The sequence below is a fragment of the Podarcis liolepis genome (assembly GCF_965112155.1).
Source record: "Podarcis liolepis genome assembly, chromosome: 1".
Lineage (NCBI taxonomy): Eukaryota > Metazoa > Chordata > Lepidosauria > Squamata > Lacertidae > Podarcis > Podarcis liolepis.
Genome location: NC_139554.1, coordinates 40,045,000 through 40,069,471, shown reverse-complemented (window position 1 = coordinate 40,069,471; position 24,472 = coordinate 40,045,000). Strand labels below are relative to the sequence as shown.

The following is a 24,472-nucleotide window of genomic DNA, read 5'->3' as shown; positions in this document are numbered from 1 at the left end:
CAGTGAGTGGCTTGTGGATTGCCATCTATTTCACTGCATTAAAAAAATCAGATTAAAATAAATGGAAAGGGGTTTGGTTTCAGCATTAGAATTCAGACAAAAAAGTAGTTGTGTCCACTTGTACACTATATTTACAACCTAGAATTAAAGATGTTAGCTTGAAGCAAATTTTACTAAAATCAGTTGTATGCTACTCCCTGATCAGTAGAATTTAATTTCAAGAAAGCACAATTAAGATAGGGCTATTAATCCCATTGAATCCAGTGCCACTCATTCTGCATAACTGGGTATTCCCCCCACAAAAAAATGTTCATTAAACTTCAGACTAAGACCTGAGGAGTAACTGCTTTCGATGCAAACATTTTAAAATGGGTTTTCCACAGCCTTCCAGTTTTGATGTATATTTATATTATATTACAAAACAGTTTTTATCATTACTGCCTCGTTTTAAAGTGCTGTAGGTTTTCTTAAATCAAGAATAATAGGGAAGACGGTTGCACCGGTCTATGAAGACCAAAACCTCAGAGGTTTGGAGATGAGGCATGGTTGTCCCTTATATGAGTACAACTGTGTTTGCATTAATCCTTTATTCAAAAGAGTCAGATTTCAGATGCTTTTACTGAAGGTAATATAGGTAGTTCATGACTGGTTGTAAGGGACAAGCTCATACATATTTGTGATTGATTAATTTATGCATATTTTTCTAATGACAGCAAACCCCATGATCATTACATAAGATTAATATTTCTGCTGGCTTCTTTAGGAATAAATGCTCCTTCGGCACAACTACTACATGTTCTGTGCTTATTTACCTCTGTTGAAGAGCTGGGGCACAATTGTGGGAAAGTTCACAGAGATTAACTACACTTAGGGTGGGAGTTCCATGGATGGAACGCTTAACATCTTTTTTGGTACAAAGAGCACTGCAGGAAGTAGCATGACCCTGTGTCCTACTTCAAGGGCTGTCCAGTCTAATATAAAGAACCACAGGAAGGGAAATGTTAGCACCTGGACAACAGACTGATCAGGCACAAAGCTGACCTGGTCACAGTCTTCCCCACCATGATTAGATGCATGTATTTCTATTAAACTGTAGCAGTTATTTCTAAGTTTGCATGTGAACATATATATTAGCATATATATCTAACTTTTATTCAAAGCTGCATCCTCTTTTTTTGATTCTGCATTTCCTCTATTTTGCCCATGCATAAATGAGTTAGAATCTTAATGCATATAGGTGAAATAATCTGGAGGGCATCGGGTTGACGAAGACTTTTGTATAAACAGGTTCCTATCTTCCTGAAACTCCCAACTTTTGTGCAGTTTCTCCCTAAGTATGGTTGAAAATAGAGCCTTAGAGCTGTTGCACACATTTTAGATGGTGTCCAGTGCACTTGTTTTGTTACTGTAAGTCCTTGTGCTTGCACAACAGAACTTTCCCCTACTTCCCTACTCCTTTTTGCACATGTAACCCACACCTTTCCCAAATCCAGACGGTTGGGAGAACCACCAGAACAGATTTGGGGAGCACGGGGCACACGGGGAGAGGAGAGGGAGGTGGCATTCTGTTGCATAGCCATAACATTTCTTTATTTTTTAAGCTATATGGGTAAGATTTTTGTTTTTAAAAAATGTGTGCGTAAAAATATAATATGTGAATATGACAAAGACATGTTAGCACACTTATTGGTTGTTAAAGTGTACTTATAAGAGAGCTAAGTCTGGTACAGCTGACTTCTGAGTGTTTATTCAGTGGCAAAACATGAGCTTGCTGCTATATAATTGTTGTGTAGGCACCCTGGCATGAATTATCATCCCGCTGTTTTCATGAAGACTTAAAAGTGCAGTTTTTGTGTCATAGACTTGTACCCTGTAGTGTAGTAGTAGTAGTAGTAGTAATGTTGTTATTTGTATGCCACCCATCAGGCTGGGTTGCCCCAACCACTCTGGGCAGCTCCAAACAGAATATTCAAAACATTATAAAACATCAAACATTAAAAACTTCCCCAAATGGGGCTTCCTTCAGATGTCTTCTAAAAGTCAAATACTGTAGTTGTTTATTTCCTTGACATCTGATGGGAGGGCATTCCACAGGGTGGGTACAGCTATCTAGAAGGCCCTCTGCTTGTTTCCCTGTAACCTCACTTCTTGCAGTGAGGGAACCGCCAGAAGGACCTCGGAGCTGGACCTTGGCTGAACGATGGAGGTAGAGACACTCCTTCAGGTATACAGGGCCAAAGCTGTTTAGGGCTTTAAAGGTCAGAACCAACACTTTGAATTGTGTTCAGAAACGTACTGGGAGCCAATGTAGATCCTTTAACACAGCCTTTCCCAACCTTGGGTCCCCAGGTGTTTTTGGCCTACAACTCCCACCATCCCTGACCACTGGTCCTGTGAGCTAGGGATCATGGGAGTTGTAGGCCAAAAACATCTGGGGACCCAAGGTTGAGAACCACTGCTTTAACACCAGTGTTATATGATGTAGTGTGGGATTCCTGGGCAGAGCCCTTTTTGACCCCTTAGGGGACCAAGGAACTTTATCGGGGGGGGGGGGGAGCTACCGCTCCCTGCTGCCCCTTGGCTATGCCCATGCCTCTACCTAAATACTAGTACTGAGTCCCCATACATCTTCTTTCACGAAATATGGAAGCTGGTGGGCTGGAACACTGCATATTATTTTGGCATTCTTCTCAATCATCCATTGTGCTAGACTCTGAACCCAGGTCCCATATTTTATTTCACAACAAGGGGTTGCTGATAGGGAAAGTGGGATATAAACACAATGAACTGGTCCAAGGAACTTTGTGTTCCAGTTTGCATGGATAGAGGGACTTCTGAACCCTCTCCTTCCAACAGAAGGCTCCTACATAGCTCCAAAATCTGTGCCAGAAACTCAGATCAGCCTCTCAAAAAACCTTCCTGCCATGGAGTGGGAAATAAGAAGCTTATGGGCTGTGGGTAAGTGCTTAAATTAATCACAAAGGGCTCTTCTGATCCCAGTTCATGTATGATATTTATTTCTAGTTGCTTCATTATTATTTCATACTTTCATGGAGTTTGTGATTTAGCTAGATTAAGTGCCTGAACAAGTTCCTGTTCTTGTTACTGAAAGTCTTCTCAGACCTGCAACCAGAAAAGTAAAAAATGTAACCTTCCTTTTTAATAATTAGATGGTGGTGAACAAAACGTATAACATAAAGTCGTATTCTGAAACAATAAAAATAGCCAACTCTGTGATCATTAATAACTAAAACTGTCTTTCACAAATGCATGCCTTGTGCAAGGGTTACAAAGTCAACATGATTTTAATTCTGGTGTAGTGCACACCAAGCCTATGTATCTTCATAGCCGTAGTGATGTGGATCCCTTCAATTCTTAGTCATGAATATATATATCCTTCTACAGAAAGGCACATACATTAATTCCATGATGTGTTATAGTACATAGGGACCAGGAAACTGTAAAGATAGGAAATATATACTGCTCAGAAGTAGATTGGAGGATTTGATGTCGTCTCTTTAAAGTAATAATAATAATAATAATAATAATAATAATAATAATAATTAATAATAAATAATTTTATTATTTATACCCCATGCATCTGGTTGGATTTCCCCAACCACTCTGGGCAGCTGTCACAGGCCTCAGAGGTTAGACTCATAGACAGCTCAACAATATTTACATTATGTTCACAAACCGATTCTTTAGCCAATCCGTGTGCTCTTACTTGACCAGTAAATCACCTTCACTGCTGCTTCATTTAGTAGACCAATATTTTCTATATGTCTGACACACATTGTTCTGAAAAGCTGGCTTCCCAAGTGTGTACTCACATTCTGGCGAACAGTTAGCACCCCATAAGTTGGCACTTACACTGTGCTTGGGCAGGAGTCTATGCAAAAGCCTTGCTGGTCACAATCTCCTTCTCTTCTCAGGAAATGCCAGCAAGAGAATGAAAACTCTGAAAGAACCCTTCCGTTGTGTTTGCCTTTATCATTTCCTTTGGAGGGGGCAATATCTGAAAACCCCGCAGGAAATAGCCCCCTAAGCAACTGAAGTGAATCTTTTGAGACAATATGGGAGCCTGGGGAAGTTGATCCTTCTAGGCTATACAGTACTTTCAAATCCTCCCTTCCATCCCTGAGCCCTTGTCAGCCCAACTTTAGGCTGTGTTGTGAAGGGAGATGTATTGAAGTTGTTTCTGTCTAGGATTGTGATTTCCTTGAACACAATCTTGTAGGCATGCAAGAACTACTTGCCCTTACTGTTTCCCTGCTCATCTGTTTAACATGGAAATTAAAGAACTGGGTTTCTTCATTCTTAGCTCTGTGTATATTTTGTGTTTTTCCATCAGCAATGTACTCCTCTCATGCTACCATCTGCTTCCCTAACCTTGTTCCATAGTAGCAAGTTTTCCATAGCTGCTGGTCCCTTAAGGATGCCACTACGCCAGTAAAAATTTCCCTGAGATGGAGGCATATGTAAAATTCCATTAGCATCCCACTGATGAACATGTGTAAGTAGTCCACATCTTTGTCTCTCAGTCTCTTTCTCTCATCCCAGCATTACTTTTTCCCACTTCAGATGACACATACGATTTGCACACTAGTTTTGAAGAGGCTTGCCAGCATGTGTAAAAAGAATTCTGACTGCTGTTGCATTGCAAAGATGTGAATTTTCAGGCACTGTTTTCCAGCTTCAGTGTGTGTGTCTTAAAGCTGCAAACACAGAAGAAGAATATCTGAATATTTTCTTCCTCCCTTACAAACCCACACACCCACATCCCTGGATGCTCTCACTTCATCTCTTTCACTGTAGGCTGTAGGCTATTTTCTTTCTTTCACTTCTTCATCTCAATCCTTATATACGAGCAGAGCTTTTTTTCAGCCAGAACTCACCGGCACTTCTCAGGTGGGCGCCATTGCCATTATAAGAAAACAAGCGGGACGTTCATGGTGAGTTCTGTCACCTCCTTTTCTGGAAAAATATCACTGTATACGAGCTTAGCAAGATAAAAAACAAACAAAAACATTGTTGTATTCCCATTATAAGAACTTAATGGAATGTGAGGAAGAGAAGTCAGTAACTTCCTTATGTTACTTCCTCGGTGGGTCAGCTAATGGAAGATAAAAGTGGGGGAAATTTGAAAGGGTTAGTCCTCCTAAATTTCTTCTTCAGCACTGTTGTGGGCATACTTGGCCTTAGATCGTCTTGTAACAAAGGTGGCTGCCTAAATTATTGTTCTTTCTAGAACATTCTAAGAAGAAGAAGAGATTTTACAGCCGGGAGAAGGGCTAGCACCATGATAGCATTAAAAAGGACTGATGAAGTAAAAAAAGAAAAGAAAAAAGTTATGAGTGAGTTGCAACTCTGGCATTGAAAGAGTTAAACCCTTTGGGCAGTGTTCAGTGAAAGATAATCCTAATTATATTAGCTGGGCTCAGTGTTGTTTTTAGCATGTCATCTTGGTTGTACAAGAGAAAACCAAACTGTACTGTATCTTGTACTAGTCTTGATTATTATAGACTGCTCCAAAGCAATTGCTACCTTAATTGTGGCAGAGATTCACTGAAGCAAATTGTGTCAGAAAATATTCAGTCAAAGAGGAAAAAGTAGATATTCTTGGTATTCTTTTGCTGTTGTTTGTATGAATGTGCGTATGTATTTAAAGCCAGGAAGGGTTAACTTACTCTATTAATAGAAATGAAACACTAAAACATTTTACAAAGAAAGAGAAAAAAGGGAAAGAAGCCGATTTAATGGTGTAATGAGGCCATCTTCCAGAGACTTGTTTTGTGTAAGGCTTGCTTTGACCTTTCACTTTGCTCAGGAGCCCAACGCTTCATTTTTCACATTCTTGCAATTACGTTAACGCTTCAAGCATTTCTGACTCCAAGTCAGCTAGCAACACTAGGCATAACACTGTGAGTTTTTCCTCCTCTCTGTAGATTCATTAACAGGTCACAGGGGTCCCAACTGAAATTTAAAACTGACTGGTTCTGTTGGGTTAGCTGAGTTATGGCAAGAGAGATAGCAGAAAAGGGTCCGAGAGGTGGGGAGGAGAGAAAGAAGACTCTGGGGTTTTGCCAGAAAGTATATATGTAAAACCCTAATCAGCACGTTAGAAGTATGTGCAGTTTTATCATCCAGCCATTTGTCTGGAAGAAAGGATCTGTGTGTCTTCTGGAGTGCTACATTTTCCTTCTTCTATATAAAATAAAGTAAAAAACCACTGACAAATCACTGCTTTAAACCGCTAACAGCTTGTGATGTTCTATACAATAGTAACAGATATACTTTTCATTGACTTTTCAATCTTTTATTATCTCTTTATAGAGTATTTCAGATAGTGAATTTGATGTTATACTTTTCATGTATAATCCTACAAACATTTTAACATTTTAAACCATGTGGCCTACACAAAACCACCAAGGAATACTTGTCTTAGACTTAATGAGACATGGGTTTTATGAATGGCCTATCATGCTAGTTTTATACCCAGAAGGCCTGATCCCAAGAGACATTTGGCTCTTAAAAGGCTTAACAAACTCTCTCTTTAACATCCATCTAAATGTAGCTAGTTATTCTCCTTGGGTTCTGCAACAGAAGGCATTGGCCTTGAAGCAATGCACACAGAGCTTGTACATATTGGCAAAGCAGGGAGTTCACCTGATTCTGCAATGGAAAGTCACATGCAAAAGTTGGGTTAAGTATGTACAGCCAATATGGACATCTGGGCATGGATTACTGTGCCATCTGAGTGCAACTGAAATTGCTAGATTACTTTTGATGCATAGAGGAAACCCTAACACACATTTACTCTCCAGTAGTTGCCTGCAACTATAAATAGGCAAGAGCCTTTTTTTTTATAAATTTCCGGAAAGGTAGCCAGGTTAGTCTCTTACAGCAAAGACAATGACGTGTATTGTGGAACTTATTATGGCATAAGTGTGATGTGGAACAGGTACATCACCAAGGCTAGGATTATAAGTGAACAGAGGAACAGAGGAAGAAAAAAGAAGAAACTAGCCACACGAATCAAAGTAGTAATCAGTTACCATGAGGACTAGCAACAGAGACACTTCACCCATTATATGCATATCTCTTATGTACCTTGGATGTATCAAAAGCTGCAGTTCTATTTTGCAATGTACATCTGTGTGCACAATGGAACTTCCTCTCCCTCTCTTGCCCCTTGCAACCCCCTAAAGGTAAAGGTAAAGGGGACCCCTGACCATTAGGTCCAGTCGTGGCCGACTTTGGGGTTGCGGCGCTCATCTCGCTTTATTGGCTGAGGGAGCCGCTTTACAGCTTCCGGGTCATGTGGCCAGCATGAGTAAGCCACTTCTGGCGAACCAGAGCAGCGCACGGAAACACCATTTACCTTCCCGCCAGAGCGGTACCTATTTATCTACTTGCACTTTGACATGCTTTCCAACTGCTAGGTTGGCAGGAGCAGGGACTGAGCAACAGGAGCTCACCCCGTCACGGGGATTCGAACCGCTGACGTTCTGATCGGCAAGTCCTAGGCTTTGTGGTTTAACCCACAGCGCCACCCGCGTCCCTTGCAACCCCCTACACACCCTCAAAATCTGCAACAAATTTTGGGGGTGCACACAGGGAGGAGAGGAGGGGGGAATTCTGTTGCACAAGCATAAAATTATTTACACAGTGCTGGATACAATGCTAGGAACCTTGGAGAATTATGAGATTCACACTCATGATTTTCCTTATCCATTGAAATGTCCCTGACACCTGTCCCATTGTCTTAGGCTTAGGAGCATGAACTTAATAAACTTTGAAGCAGAAGAAAACTTGATCTGAAATTTAAAGCAGCTAAATTCCGATCACCCTGAATAAGGCTACTTGTGTTATAAAGGAGAGGTTAGTGTGTGAAAGGGTTATAACCACACATTTGTATCAGTGAATATCTAAAACCGCCTTTGAAATACTTTTTTTGATAGTCTGATGTAGTTTTCTGTGTGAAAAATTCATTAATTGTTCCAGGGCAAAGTCAGCAGAGATATTCACTGAAATCACACATGCTTATCCTATGCTACATATTTGAGCTAATTCATACTGAAAAAAGTTGAGTTGTGTTATTAATTAATTTTTAAAATGGAATTGGCCTTAATTTTTTTAATAGAAATTTTCTTTTCTTGATCATGCAAGCAGCATTAACACAGTGGGCATATAATGAGAATTGTTCAAATCTGGTGCGGAAGTGAATACTGAAACCGGGGGGCGGGGGGGGGGCAAACAACAGCCAGATTAAAATTTTAGGGATTTTTTATATTCACTTTTTAAAAGATCGGATACTTAACATTGTTATGCGAATTGGGCACATGTGTAGCTCTAACATATATGTTCAAGCTTTTTTACTTTCCCATTCAAAACAGCTAGAGTTTTCTTGATGGAAAATGGAAATCTTGTTGAATGAAAGTAGAGGCCAAAAAGTTAATGCATTTTTATTTAACATATCTACCGCTCGATTTTAGCAAAACCTCAAAGCACTTTACTGAGTCAAAATGACTGAAGAATAAATGTTTGGTGGTAGCTCCATGAATTCCAGTTATATTTTCCCATTAACAATATGCAATATGATTTCAAAGAGTTCTACAAGTGTTCATTCTACTTAAATCGTCAGCATGGTCAGGTGTGATCGTGCTGATCACTTGTTGGCCATGCTGTGTGTGTGTGTATGTAGGAGACATGGAATCAGGCTTGGATACAGTTCTTTTCCCTCACAAAACAGATGATAGGCCTCTCAAAGCTGATACCATATTAGTGGATGCATGTATGGAGCTCAGCCAGCAATTGACACTGGGTGCCTTGCCCTTGGTGCTTCATCAACACAGAAGCCTTTCGTGGGTGCACACCTCAGCCAGCAAGGAGATCCACTTCAGAAAACCCCCTTCTGCATGCAGAACACTTTTGCTACACCAGGCCAAATGTCTTATTTTTCAGCAGGATTAGATGCAGCAGTTAAGCAGGTTTTGTAAATTCGTTTTTCCTTTTAAAGTTTTTAGATCTTTGCTTATCAATGATGTGCATGAATAATCTCTGTTAGCATGGTGGATGGGAGCTATTTTAAGAGAAAGGCCTCCCCATGTTTTAAAGCACACACAAAAACATGCACTTCCCTCCTGTTGCTGTCATTGAGATGTTGACAAATTGAAGAATATTGATGAAACCTTTGGTTTAAGCATTACTTGCCAAGCTTGTTTTATTATTATTATTATTATTACTATTATTCTAGTTTTAACAATAGTGTGGGTTCAGCAGCAATGAATAAAAAAGGACAGGGATGACTTTGTTTCAATATTTTTGATGTGCCAATATGAAATAAATTGTCTTAAGCAAATGGAATATGCTGTTTTAATCATTAGTTATGCATGAGAGAAAAATTGATGTTGACATCTTTGCTGTAAAATCATTGTAATGGGGCTTCCCTTGCAATTCATTTTTGTAAAATTCATTTTGTACATTTTGCAGCAATTGAACCATCTCTGCACTGTGAATAGGCAGAATTCCCAGAAATACTGAGACAGTTGGCCCAGTAACTGCTGAGCTCACACTACACACACTGCATGCATATTAACCATTAAACTGCCAGATCAAACTGAGCTAAAGAAGCTAACAGTTTATTATCCACCCATCTTCCTTTGCTTTTTACCCTCCTATATTGAAAAAAATACCTGCTGGATTATTTTTTTAAAATAATATTTTTGTAACTGTATTATGTCCCTTTCTATTAACCACACCAGTCAGTGGGGCTACAATTTCATAGTAAATCTCTTTTATTTATTGTACAGTTTTCTAGTCATTATACTGGTGAAAACTGCAGATTCTCATCTTTTATTGAATTTAAAGCTTAGAGGTGAGTGAGCTCTTAAAATATTATAATACATTTTAAGACTTACATCTTACTCCATTAGTTTCCACCCACCCTTGCAAATGATGAGTTCTTTAAAATAATATAACATAAAATATATTTTGAAAATCATTCCAAGTTATTATTTTATAGTGACTATGTGTTCTAAATATGTTGTGTTCTAATGCAGCCTATGAAATCTCTCTATGAAATGGAATGTTTTCATAGTAGTGGGAGTTTTGCTTAAAAAAACACACACAACCCCCGCCCCTCTAAATACGATATGACAGATGCCATCTGGAATAATCTTTTGCAAGTTGCTTTTAAACTTTGTATTTTTCCTACAGCTAAGTTCATCCCGAACTGGTCGCTTACTGTTAGTATAAAGGACACAAAGAACTTTCTTTCCCCCTGGCTTCTCCACATGGCTTCTCAAAGGAAATAATTGAACAATATTAGCAAAGAGAGGGCAATTAGTAGGATCTTTGGCGTTATCACATGCATTTTTGTTTTTAAATACAAGGCCCATCTTCTGACATGTTTAATCTGCCCCATGTGTCCAAAACTATTTGACACTTTTGCACTTGTCTAATTACAGTAATATATATACCAGTTAGAATAGGAATGCCTCCATAATTCAGTATTCTGAAACTTTACATGGAGGTGTAGTAATGTTTTTCTGAATTGCTAGAGTGTGACTAATATCTTCTTATATATACTGAATTATTTGAAAAGTCTAGTGTTGGTATCTCTGGATTTTTTAAAACTTAGCCTGACTAAAGGGATGTCTCCTGATGCCTGTTAGAGTTTAATTTAGAGTAGTAATTAAACTTGAATACTGCCTCATAAACAAAAGATAAACAATAAACCAGCCACGTTCCCTGCTGTTTCATAGCTTTCTTTCCCAGATGTTTCAGCCTGATAATTTTTACACAGTGAACTACCTAGTATGTAGTGTTGTGGATAGAGGTCAAAGACTAGGTCTTTATAATGGACTATTTTTTAACCTTAAACACCCCCCTACAATGCAAGGGTAGTCTTCATTTGATTTTAATATTACAAAGTTAGCAAGTTTGAATACTCATTTACCATATTTACGAAGGCTATGCAGATTTTAAAAATCTTAACTTATGCTGACAGAATCACCAAACTCTTATAGTTATAGCTTTCCTCCCTAATAAAATTCATTGTTAATAAATTGTGAAATGTTCTATTGAGAGACATACACAGAGACAGAGAGAAGTTTTTAAATAATGTTGATCCCAGGCAACTAAAGAAATGTTGACAATGGAACACCCCCCCCAAAAAAAGACCCTTCCCTCAGGCTCCTTGGGCTCTGTCCACTTTTTGGACTGCTCCACTGTCAACCATGATTTTCTAATTGCCAGGTATTAGTAGTAGGACGTTCAAATGCAGAAGCCATGTTATTTTCACTGGGTGGGGTAATTACTGAAAGCTGAGAATAGCTGCACTAAAGACAGAGGGATACTTTCATGATCCCATTAGCATAAGAGTGGGTAAATTATTCATGCCAAGTGAGGATTCTATGGGGAAAAGTATAGTTAATGCACATAGTTTTTAAATGTATCCCTTTCTGCTCCGAGACTAAATTCTTGTTGGATTCAGTTCTCAGACATTTACGGGAAAGCTCTAGTGGCATGTTAGACGCAGTTCATCTCTCTCTGTTTGCAGCGCTCTCAATAGAGACCATCTGGCAAAGATCCAAAAGGTGATTAAACAAAATGATCAGCTCTTGTTGCTGTGTTACATGTCCAATACTCTGGATTAAAAAACATGACCCACGACAGTCAGCTCACGTCATTCTTTTTCTTTTCTTTTCTTTTCTATCTCCCTTCTCTCTCTCTCTCTCTCTCTCTCTCCCCCCCCCCCCCTTTCTGACTAAGAATTCAGATGGTCCACAAACGCCTATGCCATCTTTGGGTCCTTATGGCCTATAATCATGAACAGGATGTTCAAATGTCTGTTTCTGTAGCTTGGTCCGTTCCAGCAGTATAGACACAGTTCATTTTAATTGGGTCAGTCTAAAGTTCCTAACGACAGTGATAGAATTACTAATGTTCATTCTCATAACAGTAAACATTTGAAACATATGCTTTCTGACATAAGAAAAGGTGAGATTTGAAAACAGGCTGATGCAATTGGTTCCGTTTCTTGAGACTTAAGCATATCCTAGCATGACACTGTCATCTGCTTTAAAAAAACAGATCCTCACAACCAAGCAAAATAAGAAAAAAACAAACTCTGTTTTAACACCACAATCAATGATGAATTTACAGTGCCATTCAAAAAACTACTCCCTTATCATAAACAAGCTGATAATCACACTGAATCTAACTCCCAATTAGCTCTTCCTTCACTCACAGAGATCAGTGCATGTCCTCCTTAAGCCATGATTTGTTGCTATTGAGTTAGACATACCTTATGTCATATTCAAAAATTTAAGGATTTCCACCAGATATTACCAGAAAGTCCAGTCAATCAGCAAGGTAATTTCCAAAGCACTCATTTAGATGACTGAGTTAAGGTAAAAATGCTGTAAATCAGGACATATGTATATTATCATTAGGGGCTGCACCAAATGCCAAAGCTGCAGCATAAATTAATCAGGGAACAGACACTGTTGGAAACTAATGAAATATTGAAATGAAATAGACATCACACAAGTGAAAGATCTTAAGATCTTGTTTCAATAAAGAAATTCATAGGAACCCTCAACAGCAACTTACTCTTCTTCTCAATTTAAACACTTGGAGTGGTGTTTGACTAAGTCATGCTCAGAGTAGACCCATTGAAATAAATGGATTTAAGTTAGTCATTACTAAGTTATTCACAGATTTAACATCTATGTATAAAAAGTAAATGTGTACACATAGTTTATGATACTGCTGAAGTAATACTGTCTGCTTTGACTTTAGCCACGAGAGCATTTATTTTCAGAAATCAATTAAGAGATTATAAGGGGGAAACAACAAGTGGATAAAGAGAATATTAGCAACATATTCTGACCTTTCAGTTTTTTCTCAGTTCATGACGGCTGTTATTTGCTCTTATCAGGTGAAAACAGTAGAGGAATGACACATAGATGTGTCTAAAATTATCAGGAAGATTAATCGAGATGTCCCTAATATGATGTGGTAGATGAAAGCAACCTGTATAGCTGTGGGACCAATATAAGCCTTGGAGGTCTTGTGGCTATTATAGGGCAACTTACGTTCCATTATCATGCTGCTATTTAATTGACTATGTAATACTTGACAGCTCTGTGGAGTAGGAAAAACAGCACGGTAGTGATGCAGATTGTAATACAAGAATTTTGTTGTTCCTATCATTCTATTCAATACCTTACTTCTATCGGATAAAATTAAACAACTCTGTTCTGCAAAAGGTAGCTGTGTTGGCCCACAAGGAAAAAAGAATCAAAATCCATGTTAAGACAATATATTTTTAGGCCAACCAAAATGTCACAAAATAGTGTACAAGCTGTCACATTCTCCAGAATGAGGGGAGGGGAAGATTGACTGAATCTGTATCTGGTCTCAGTCTTAAGATTCAAATGAATCTCTGTTAGGTGCTATGCAGTTATGAGGTTGCAAACACTACTAAAACCAACCTAAAATCTGCATAGCACCTAGAAGATTCAGATTCCATCTTAAGTGTGACCAGATACAGACTACATAGCACCTAATAGAGCCTCATTTGAATGTCTGTTTTTAAACAGATCCTTGAGATGATCTCACCTCTGTCTTCTAGCAGTCAGCTTTGATCCATAGTAAGGCTTGAGTGAAAACCAATTTTTTAAGAGTAAGAGTAGGTGGGTAAGTGGGTACACTTTTGCAAGGGGTGCTTTTTAAAAATCCATAGGTGGACATGGAGGAACGACCTGTTGGTCTATCCTGTACCATGTCCTGCCCCTGATAAAGTGTGTCCCCTTCCAATTCCACCCTGGGCAAAACAGCATCCCCATTTCAGAGGGAGTTGATTTTTGAAAACCATTTGCATTTCTTTTCGTGTCTGAATTGCTTTATACATTGTTTATATTTACCCACACAGTGTCCAAATGCAGCTCCCCCCTACAAAACTTGTTAATGCTTCACAGTTTATTTCATGAATCACATTATGCTATAGACATTTGCATAGGGCCTTCAATTTATGCTCCATACAGAAGGTTGCACCTCCTGAATGCAGTGGCATTCCAAATAGATGCTTTTTATCATTCCGAAAGCTGCTTTAGAAAACCAAAGTAAAGCTTTAAAGGTAAAATCCAGAGAACCCTACTAAGAACATGTTCAGAAGTGTTTTTACATGAAAATATGGGTATTGGGATTCTGGGCATTCTGAGTGATGCAGACAACCAACTATGGTTATGGTAGGTTTTCTACCATATGGTTACTTTGTCACCAGTATAAAGGGAACATAATTTTCTTTCTGCCGCACATTATTATGTGTTGGTAGAAGTTGGGTTCTTTTTACATGTGGGAAAGCTTTTCACATTTCTCATGTTGAATGGTCATCCACAGTACTAATCAGAGATTAGTGACATTGTGTGGGAATAAAACAGCTGTAGAGTTCTGTGGATGGAATTTTCTTCTAATGTCCTTCCTACTTTTCCTGATTTCACAATTTCAAGTGCTGTTTATATACTTAGAAATATTTAACTGCTTGGGGGTTATGGCCAATTAATTTCTACTCAGAGTAGACCCACTGAAATGAATGAACCTAAATTAGCCATGCCCAGTAACTTCAGCCAGACTATTCTGAGAAGGGCTAGCACTGGACATTTTCTGAAGACACTTATAAATCAGGCATAGGCAAACTTGGCCCTCCAGATGTTTTGGGACTACATCATCCATCAACTCCCATCATCCCTGACCACTGGTCCTGTTAGCTAGGGATTATGGGAGTTGCAGTCCCAAAACATCTGGAGGGCCGAGTTTGCCTATGCCTGTTATAAAGTGTTTTGTTGCATTTGAGGTTGCCCCACAAAAGGAACTGAGATATTTCTTAAAGTAATGTTTGCTTTTTCGTTTGTTGTGAAGGACTGGTTAGGCCTGCTGGAGGCGGTGGCCGGCTGGGCCTTGGAGTTCCCTAACCTATTGGTATTGGGAGACTTCAACTTCCACGCTGATGCCACTCCCTCCTCACAGGCTCTGGACCTGGTGTCTTCCATGGCGACACTAGGGCTCTCCCAGTTTGTTTCGGGCCCCACACATCAAGCAGGCCACACGCTGGATTTGATCTTTGGCGCCGGTATAGATGTGATCATGTCTCCTTCGATGAAGGTGCCATGGTCTGATCACTACGCTCTGAAAGCCAGGATTGACTTTCCACCCCCACCCTGCTTAGGTGGCGAGCCGATTTGGGCTCGTCCGCAGAGGCTGATGGACCCGGATAGATTCCGTCAAGCCTTGCGGGACCTTACTCCCCCTGGCGACTCATTGACTGAGCTTGTTGAGGGCTGGAATACCCAGCTCCTGGCAGCCATCGATGAGATCGCACCTAAGCGCCGTCTGCGACCCCGCAGAAACCGGGCTCCCTGGTTTACCGAGGAGCTTCGGAAAATGAAGCGGGACCTCAGACGGCTAGAGCGAGTATGGCGGGGTGCCCGTGACGGAGCCTCAAGAACATCTTATAGGGTTTTTATGAAAACCTATGAGATGGCAGTGAAGGCTGCTAAGAAGTCTTACTTCTCGGCCTCCATTGCATCCGCTAGCTCTCGCCCGGCACAATTATTTAGTATAATTCGGTCTTTAACGTCCCTTGAAGGACAGCCAAATTTAAATAACAATCTGACACACAGCTGTGAGGCATTTGCGAGCTTTTTTGCGGAGAAGGTCCTGATGCTCCGCCATGACCTCCCTGCCAATTTGGATACAATAAAGGAACTGGAGGCCCCTCGACTGTCCTCGGGTCCAGTATTGGACCACTTTGACCGGATATCTCCAGCCGATGTGGACAGATTCCTCCAAGCTGGAAAGCCCACCACCTGTCCTCTTGACCCGTGCCCGTCATGGCTGATTAGAGCGTGTCCAGACGAGGTGCGGGGCCCCCTGGGGGATATCATCAACTTGTCCCTTGGCACCGGGATATTCCCAGGGGAACTGAAGGAGGCGGTGGTGCGTCCGCTCTTAAAGAAAACATCATTAGATCCCTCAGATCTATCCAATTACCGCCCGGTCTCGAATCTTCCATTCCTGGGTAAGGTGATTGAGAGAGCAGTTGCTGAACAGCTTGGTAGGTTTCTGGATGAAACATCTGCTCTAGACCCATTCCAGTCCGGCTTCCGCGCTGGTCATGGGACCGAGACGGCTCTGGTCGCCCTAACAGATGATCTCCGCAGGCAGCTGGATCGAGGCGGGTCAGGGCTGCTGATTCTTCTAGATCTGTCAGCAGCCTTTGACATGGTCGATCACGAACTCCTGGACCACCGCCTTGCCGACGTGGGGATCCAGGGCACAGTCCTTCAATGGCTGCGCTCGTTTCTCTCTGGTCGGGGACAGAGGGTGGCGCTTGGGGGGGAATTGTCATCACGCCACTCCTTGGTGTGTGGAGTGCCTCAGGGTGCAATTCTCTCCCCGATGCTTTTTAACATCTTTATGCGCCCCCTCGCCCAGCTTGTCCGGAGTTTTGGGCTGGGTTGCCATCAGTATGCTGATGACACCCAACTCTATCTGTTGATGGATGGCCATCCTGACTCGGCCCCAGACACGCTGACCAGATGTCTGGAAGCGGTGGCTGGATGGTTACGTGGGAGCCGGTTGAAGTTAAATCCTTCGAAGACAGAGGTCCTCTGGCTGGGGCGGGACGATATGGGATCGAGGGGGCAACTCCCATCTCTTGCGGGGGTGCAATTAGTGCCAGCACCGTCCGTTAAGAGTTTGGGTGTAATCTTCGATACCTCCCTCTCTATGGAGTCGCAGATTACAGCTATAACAAAGGCGGCATTTTTTCATCTCCGCCAAGCTAAGCAGTTGGCCCCTTATCTCTCTCGTCCTGACCTAGCCACTGTGATCCATGCGACGGTCACCTCCAGACTGGATTATTGTAACTCGCTCTACGTGGGGCTGCCCTTGAGACTGACCCAGAAACTCCAGCGGGTGCAGAATGCCGCGGCGAGACTCCTTATGGGGTCTTCGCTGCGAGAGCACATTCATCCGGTATTATACCAGCTGCACTGGCTCCCGGTGGAGTACAGGATCAGGTTTAAGGTGCTGGTTTAAACCTTTAAAGCCCTATACGGCCTAGGACCCTCGTATCTACGGGACCGCCTCTCCTGGTATGCCCCACAGAGAAACCTACGGTCTGCAAATAATAACATCCTCAAGGTCCCAGGCCTCAGAGAGGTTAGGCTGGCCTCAACTAGAGCCAGGGCCTTCTCGGCTGCGGCTCCAAACTGGTGGAATGCTCTGTCACAAGAGACTAGGGCCCTGCGGGACCTGACTTCTTTCCGCAGGGCCTGCAAGACAGAGTTGTTCCGCCAGGCTTTTGGTCAGGGCGCAGCCTGACTCCCTCCTCTGGCAACCTGCACAGAATTTTGTTTAATCGGTTGCCATCAATTTGATTTTAACTAATTTTTATAATGAAATATTTTTAGAATGTGTTATTATTTGATTGTTTATTTGATTGTTGTTAGCCGCCCTGAGCCCGGCTTTGGCTGGGGAGGGCGGGATATAAATAAAAATTATTATTATTATTATTATTATTATTTATTTTATTTTCTTTATTAAATTTATATTCTACCCTTCACTGCAAGATCTCAGGGTGGTACAAGATAAAAACGCAAATAATTAAAACAAAAACAACAAAACGATAACCCCTCTTCCCACAGACTCCTTTAAAAGGCTGTAGAATATTAATCAGCCAAAGACCTGGTTGAAGAGGAACGTTTTCGCCTGGTGCCTAAAGGTCTATAATGAACCTCCCTGGGGAGAGCATTCCACAAATGGGGAGCAAGTGCAAAAAGGGCCCGTTCTCGTGTTTCCACCCTCCGGACCTTATGTAGAGGAGGCACCCAAAGAAGGGCCTCAGATGATGGTTTATATGAGGAGAGGCAGTCCTTGAGGTACTGCGATCCTGAGCCATTTAAAGCTTTCTAGGTCCAAACCAGCTCTTTGAATTGAGCGTAGAAGGGAATTGGCAGCCAGTGCAGTCAGGCTAGGATCAGTGTAATATGCTCAAACCATCTTGCCCCAGTGAGCAACCTGGATGCCGAATTCTAGATTCCCCCTTAGGGTTTCTATACCAATTAATTTTATTAGGTAAAATGAATTAATGCATGAATGTTCTCCAACCCTCCCTCCCCCCCCCCATTTTTCATTGGATGGGCACATTGGGGGAGGACCACAGTGAAGTGGCAGCAAATCTGCTTTGCATGCAAAAGTTCCCAGGTTCAGTATGTGGGATCTACAGGTATGGATGGAAAAGATTCCTGTCTTAACCTCTGAAAGTTGCTGCCAGTCAGTGTAGACTAGGAATAGCCAACATGGTGCTCTCTAGATATTGCTGGACTACAGCTCCTATCAGCCTCAAGTAGCATGGCTAATGATCAGGGATAACGGCAGATGTAGTCCAACAACATCTGGAGATCACTAATACTGAGCTAAATGGACCACTGGTCTGTTGAGTGGTTTTGTTCAGATGTAAAACATAATTTAGAGTTATGAGAATGAGCCTAAAGCAGATCCCTCTTATCCTCAAGTGTGACCACAAGGTCAAGATTGGAAGATTTTGCTTCCATTTCTAATTAACTCCAGTTTAGTATTACATTTGAACCCTAAACTGCTGTTAATCTATTGAGGCAAATCAACTTCATAAAGTATGCTTTGACATTCACTCAGTGAACCACAGTTTGTCCAGGTTCAGGCATAATGCTAAATTGAAATTAGTTACGAATAAAAACAAAAACTGTCGCTCTCATCTGTGCTTGAGTTGAAGAGGGAGGACTGCTTGAGTTTGAGGCTTGTGCATGTTGTAATAAACCATAGATTTGTGTTATGTCTAAACAACACCCACATGCCAGCTTCCTATGTTCCTAGCAATTAATACTGCAGTGATGCATGGAGGGATAGGTGGAGTGAACGTTTTCACTCCATAGTGACAAAGGAAGTCAGTAACTAGGAGTGGAGCAATAGCAACCCTGAAATACTACAAAATTCATCACAGTCACCTGCATTTCTAGAGATTAGCACACATTTAATAAAAACCCACCCATCCAAGAGAGGTAGATTAGGGTGACAGTGTGAGTGAGTGGCCAAGTGTTACCCAGTCAGCTTTATGGCTAAGTGGGAATTCGAACCCACAGCTTGCCATTCCAGTGCAGTAAACCACATTGAGCAACAGCTATATTGCAAGTTGCACTGTTGTATTGAAAAAGTGCTCACGTGACACATGAATAGGTTCGATAATTCCACTGACACAATGCTGGTTTTTTATGTGAGAGTATTTACGTCACCAAAGCCACTTTATACAACATTGGGATAAATACCAGTAGTTCAAACAAGGCTTAATTACTACTTATCTTAGTCTATCAGTTGTATTAACCTCAGTGGCTCTAAAATAGTTACTAGCATCCAATAATTGGTATTGCATCCCCAAGTGCTCTCAGTCCAGTGCATAACTCTGTTAATCGAAAGTGCTTGGATTTAAACTTACATTCAACTAAATCAATTTAATTGGGTTGTGGATTGGGATGCCCACATGAGCATTTACACAATGATTTTAAGTTTTGACTGTTTTTAAAAGCTCACAAGTGTTATTATCTTACCACATATGATATCTTACCACATATGATATTCAGGTATATATGTTTTCCCAACTAAGATAAAATACTGCTTTCTGTTAAATATCACCATTATAATTCCCATTCCACCACATATTTTGTAGCCTATTGTCTATATATTTATATGCAGCCAAAGCCAATTTTGAACAATCTTTCAAATTATTTACCATATAGGGATAAATGAAAAATCAAATTAAAGCACAGAATGAATAGAGTTGCCAGAGTAACAGTAGCAAAAGTGGCACTTAATTTTTATGTATTGGTACTGATTTAAAATTTGAATGAAGAAAAAAAAATGTTTCTCATAGTGCAATGAGAGATTTGTACTCATATCTCAATCTCCACATTTGCTGACTTAACATTGGAACCTGTATATTAATATTAATATGGGAACCTGTATACAGTCATACCTCGGGTTGGAGTAGTTTCAGGATAAGTATTTTTGGGTTGCGGCCTGCGGTGATTTGGAAGTAATGGAGCGTGTTACTTCCGGGTTTCGCCGCTCGCGCATGCGCAGATGGTCAAGATGACATCATGCGCATGCATGGAAATGGAGAATCGTGACCCGCACACATGCAGACGCGGGTTGCGTTCGCTTCTGGATGCGAACGGGGCTCCGGAACGGATCCCGTTCGCATCCAGAGGTACCACTGTTTTCATTCTGCAGAATTCAGCTATATACATGCTAAAACATGATTTTAAAACATTATTTTAATCAATATATAAGTATTTTTTAAATAATTAAATAAATAAAAACATTTGGAACCTGTTGATGTCAGTGGGACTAAAGTACAACACACAATGGTTATCATCAGGGGCCTTTTTTGCAGCCGGAACTCGCCAGAACTCAGTTCTGGCACCATTCAGGTGGATGCCGTTGCCATTATAAAAGAACAAGGGAGGTGTTCATGGTGAGTTCTGGCACCGCTTTTTCTAGAAAAATAACACTGGCTATCATAATTATATTATTTGCATTGGTTGTTCAAAATGGTCCTTTCCCAGGAAAAAAGTGTGGCTAGTGCAAATTGCCATAAAATAGTGCACTGTAGCTGTTAGAACATTTTCAAAAAGCTAAACATATGGCTTTAATTGATTGGTTGATTTCAGATAAATTTACATGTTGCTAAAACTTTACTATAGATTGTAAAGAATTGTTGAGGATATTGAGGGAGATATAATTCTTCTTCTTTTTGAAGCTAGCACTAATTTTGTAACATTTTCTTTTAAATTTGCTGTTGCAGTAACACACCATACTCAAAATGGTTTCAAAATATAAACAAATGTGCTTTCTAATCTCCTCCCAAACCATTAATATATGGCCTCACTGTTGGAAGCTGTAGTTAATTAATACTATTGATTAAAATCTATTAAACCTTGCAGCCTTAGTAATAAGGCCATCATTTTGACTTTTCAATCAGCATTTATGAAGTCAGTACTGAAAGATGACATACATCTTGGCACCAGTACAAGCGCAAACTTTGCACAAGAATAAAACACTGTTGAATACTGTTTTTAGTGTATTATGCACAACAGTATTTCATTTGTCGTTATGCATGCATGCTTTTGTATAACAAATACTTTCTCCTGAACAAACATGTTTGATAGATGCAATTCAAGGGAAATCCCATCCTGCACTGATGTTTGAATTCCCTTTTGTGTATCAAAGCATCCAAGGGCAGTTATACTTTGCAGGATGTTGTTTGAAACCTCTTTCTCTCCTTTTCCTGTAGGATTTCTTTGGACTCAGGGCTATAGGGTTTAGTGACCTTGCACTTGAGTAGTTCTGTCTTTTAGACTCTGACTTTGATTTTTCTCAGCTTGGCATGTGCAGATCTTGTATGCCTCTTTCTCTGTTGTTTAAGAGTCTGCAATGAGCACATGGACAGCGGTGGCTCAGGTTATGGCTGTTTGCCTATAGAAGTCTTCCCCAAACTGGTGCCCTCTAGATGCTTCAAACTACAACTTGACTGAGCTGCAGCAAGCACAGGAATTGTAACCCAAAACATCTGAAGGGCACCAGGCTGGGGGTGGCTAACGTAGGGGATCTTTTGCATCTTCTCTTTCCACCTGCAGGTAAAAAAGAAAAGTGGAGCTTTTTCAGTTTATTACTTGCTGGGCGTGTATTTATTATTGTGTACTGGCTTTAAATCACGTAATCTGTTTAGGGAAGTTTTTGATGACTGATGTTTTAATGTATTTTTAACCTTCCGTTGGAAGTCGCCCAGAGTGGCTGGGGAAACCCAGCCAGATGGGCGGGGTAGAAATAATAAATTATATTATTATTATTTACTATCTGACCCAAATTTATAAATGTAGACCTCTGTTCAACTCTTAATGTTAGAGAAGCCATCTGATCTAGGACCTGCAATCCTACTCCCTGTCTACCTCATAGTAACTCATAGTCATGGACTTGTTCTCTAAGCTTCTCCAGGGCTTCAGTTGCTTAATGGAAGACTTCTTAAATTGGAAGACTTCTAATATTAGATCATATTAAACATACCTCTCTTACATAAAGATTCACTGGAAATTAGATGAGCAGAATCGTACTTGGATTTTTATTGTGGAATGAAGCCCTTTAAATTATAATTTATTTGTGTGTATGGTTTAGAAACTTGAACAAACATTCAATCTACAGCTTCATAGGATTGAGTCAGAGCCTAAAATTTCCCATAAATATTATAAACAAGGGACATTCAGTTTATAAGTCCAATTTATTTCTCTTTGCCCAATATACCATTTTATGGTCTCCTTTATGGAAGCTATCGGAAACTTTCTGAAATCCATAGCTTTCTGAACAGAATGAATTTTGCATCAGTTTCCTGAATTGGTGTAAGAGCAGAGTTTAGGTTTATTTTACTCTGTAATTCCTTGTTCTGGTTCTTTCTTTCTAGAGCAAATATCTCAAAATTACACATACTTTTTAGTGGTATTGTGCTATAGCTGGGTGAAGTTGGGTGAACCACAAGCTTCTTAAATAAGGGTATTTGTACTTAACAGGCTAAAGGTTAGCCACTTCAATAGAACAAGTGCAAAAATTTAGTGGGCTTTGGTTTATATGATACGTTGACCTTTTCTCACTTACTTTTTCATTTCATGTTTCTATATCAAAGGCTAAAGTCTATTTTGCATAAAAAGTACTTTGTTCGAAAATCATGTAAAATTTAATAAATGTGGCTTTTATTGTGTCAGTTCATTGCCTTGAGAAAATCATTAATGCCCCATGACTTCTTTACAATCTAAAGGTAAAGGTACCACCTTTTACTATTTCTTTATTGCCACTTTTATTTTTTATTTCTTGGCATTAAACTGGGATCTGAACTATGGTTTGGCACTCATTAAGAATGTTTTAATGTAATAATTTGCGTTTTCTAGAGAACAAATATTGTTTTCAATAAATGGAAAGTAGATTGAAGATTTGGAGTTTGAAAGTCAGGAACACTTTTTAATTAATTAGGCCTTTAACTAGCATGCTCTTTGAAAACTACATTTGTTATAGATTACTTATGGGAGCTAAAGACTGGCATTATCTGAAGGGTCCACTTTAGCTGAAGTAGAGCCAAAAATGGGCAGAAGACAATATTTGGCTTCTGATTTTGTTCCAGCATTGATGCAAAGCCATGTTTTGTGGTCATATTCTGTTACTGTGGCACTGTCTGATCCCATTAAACTGCTGTATTTGCACAGCATCACATAGGATTTTGCCATAAAGTATGTACAGTTTTAAGAGAACCTTCTGATTCTGTTTAAGTAAATTATATAATGCTAATTATACTATACTAATTATACTATTAACTCCAGAAGGGAAACTATTTTATGCATGGTGGGTTCAGTACACCTAATATTCCCCATGTACAAGTTCAGTGGTAATCAATGAGCAGTATTTGGTAGATTGTGTCAAATATCAACATTTAAAAATTATGGGTTGAATCTAATGGATGTTGCTCCACTGAGAAGATAGTCATCAGTAGAATGGGGATGAAAACAATTTTCAGAGATTCCTCCTCTTCCCTCTATCCCTACTAATCTATTTCAGAGCACATTTGGGGTAGGGTATGGAGAAAAAGGAACTGCAAAAAAATGGCCTCCTGATGGGTGTGTTTCATGAGCCAAGTGTTACTCACTAGATTTCATCCTATACATTTTTATATCTTTAGGTACGAATCAAAATCGGCATGAGCATTTTTTATGTTGCTGAAATCAGAGAACAGTCATACCAAAGTTAGTCACATTTATTTCAGTAGGATATAGTTGAGTACATACAGTGGTGCCTCGGGTTACAGACTCCGCTAACCCAGAAATAGTACCTTGGGTTAAGAACTTTGCTTCAGGATGAGAACAGAAATCATGTGGCAGCACCGCAGCGGCAGTGGGAGGCCCCATTAGCTAAAGGTTAAGAACAGTTTCAGGTTAAGAACGGACCTCCAGAACAAATTAAATTCTTAACCCAAGGTACCACTGTACTTAATTAATTCTGCCACTAAAATCAGTGGGAATTAAAAATATTCAGTATGGAGGATTGAACATGGATTTTCAAATGAAAGTCAAGATTTTTGTGCAGAATATTTGAAATCACTTACTGATAACCTTGGCAAAATCAATGCTCAGTGTCCATGGTCAGAGGCAGTATGCTTTGAATTCCTATTTCTGGAAACGGCAGAAATGGAGGGTGTTATTGTGTTCAAGTCCAGTTTCCAGTGTTCTAACAGGCATAAGAGCATAAGAAAAGCCTGCTGCATTTAATTTGGCACCCTGTTCTCATAGTGGCCACCCAGGTGGCTGTGGGAAACCTGCACATAGGACTA

General features: G+C 40.2%; 1 protein-coding gene across 26 annotated transcripts in view; it reads left to right on the top strand.

Annotated features, from left to right (window-relative positions):
- The window catches only part of MEIS2 (Meis homeobox 2), a 233,695-nt gene that overhangs the window by 20,412 nt on the left and 188,811 nt on the right, over positions 1-24,472 (top strand). The window lies entirely within an intron of this gene.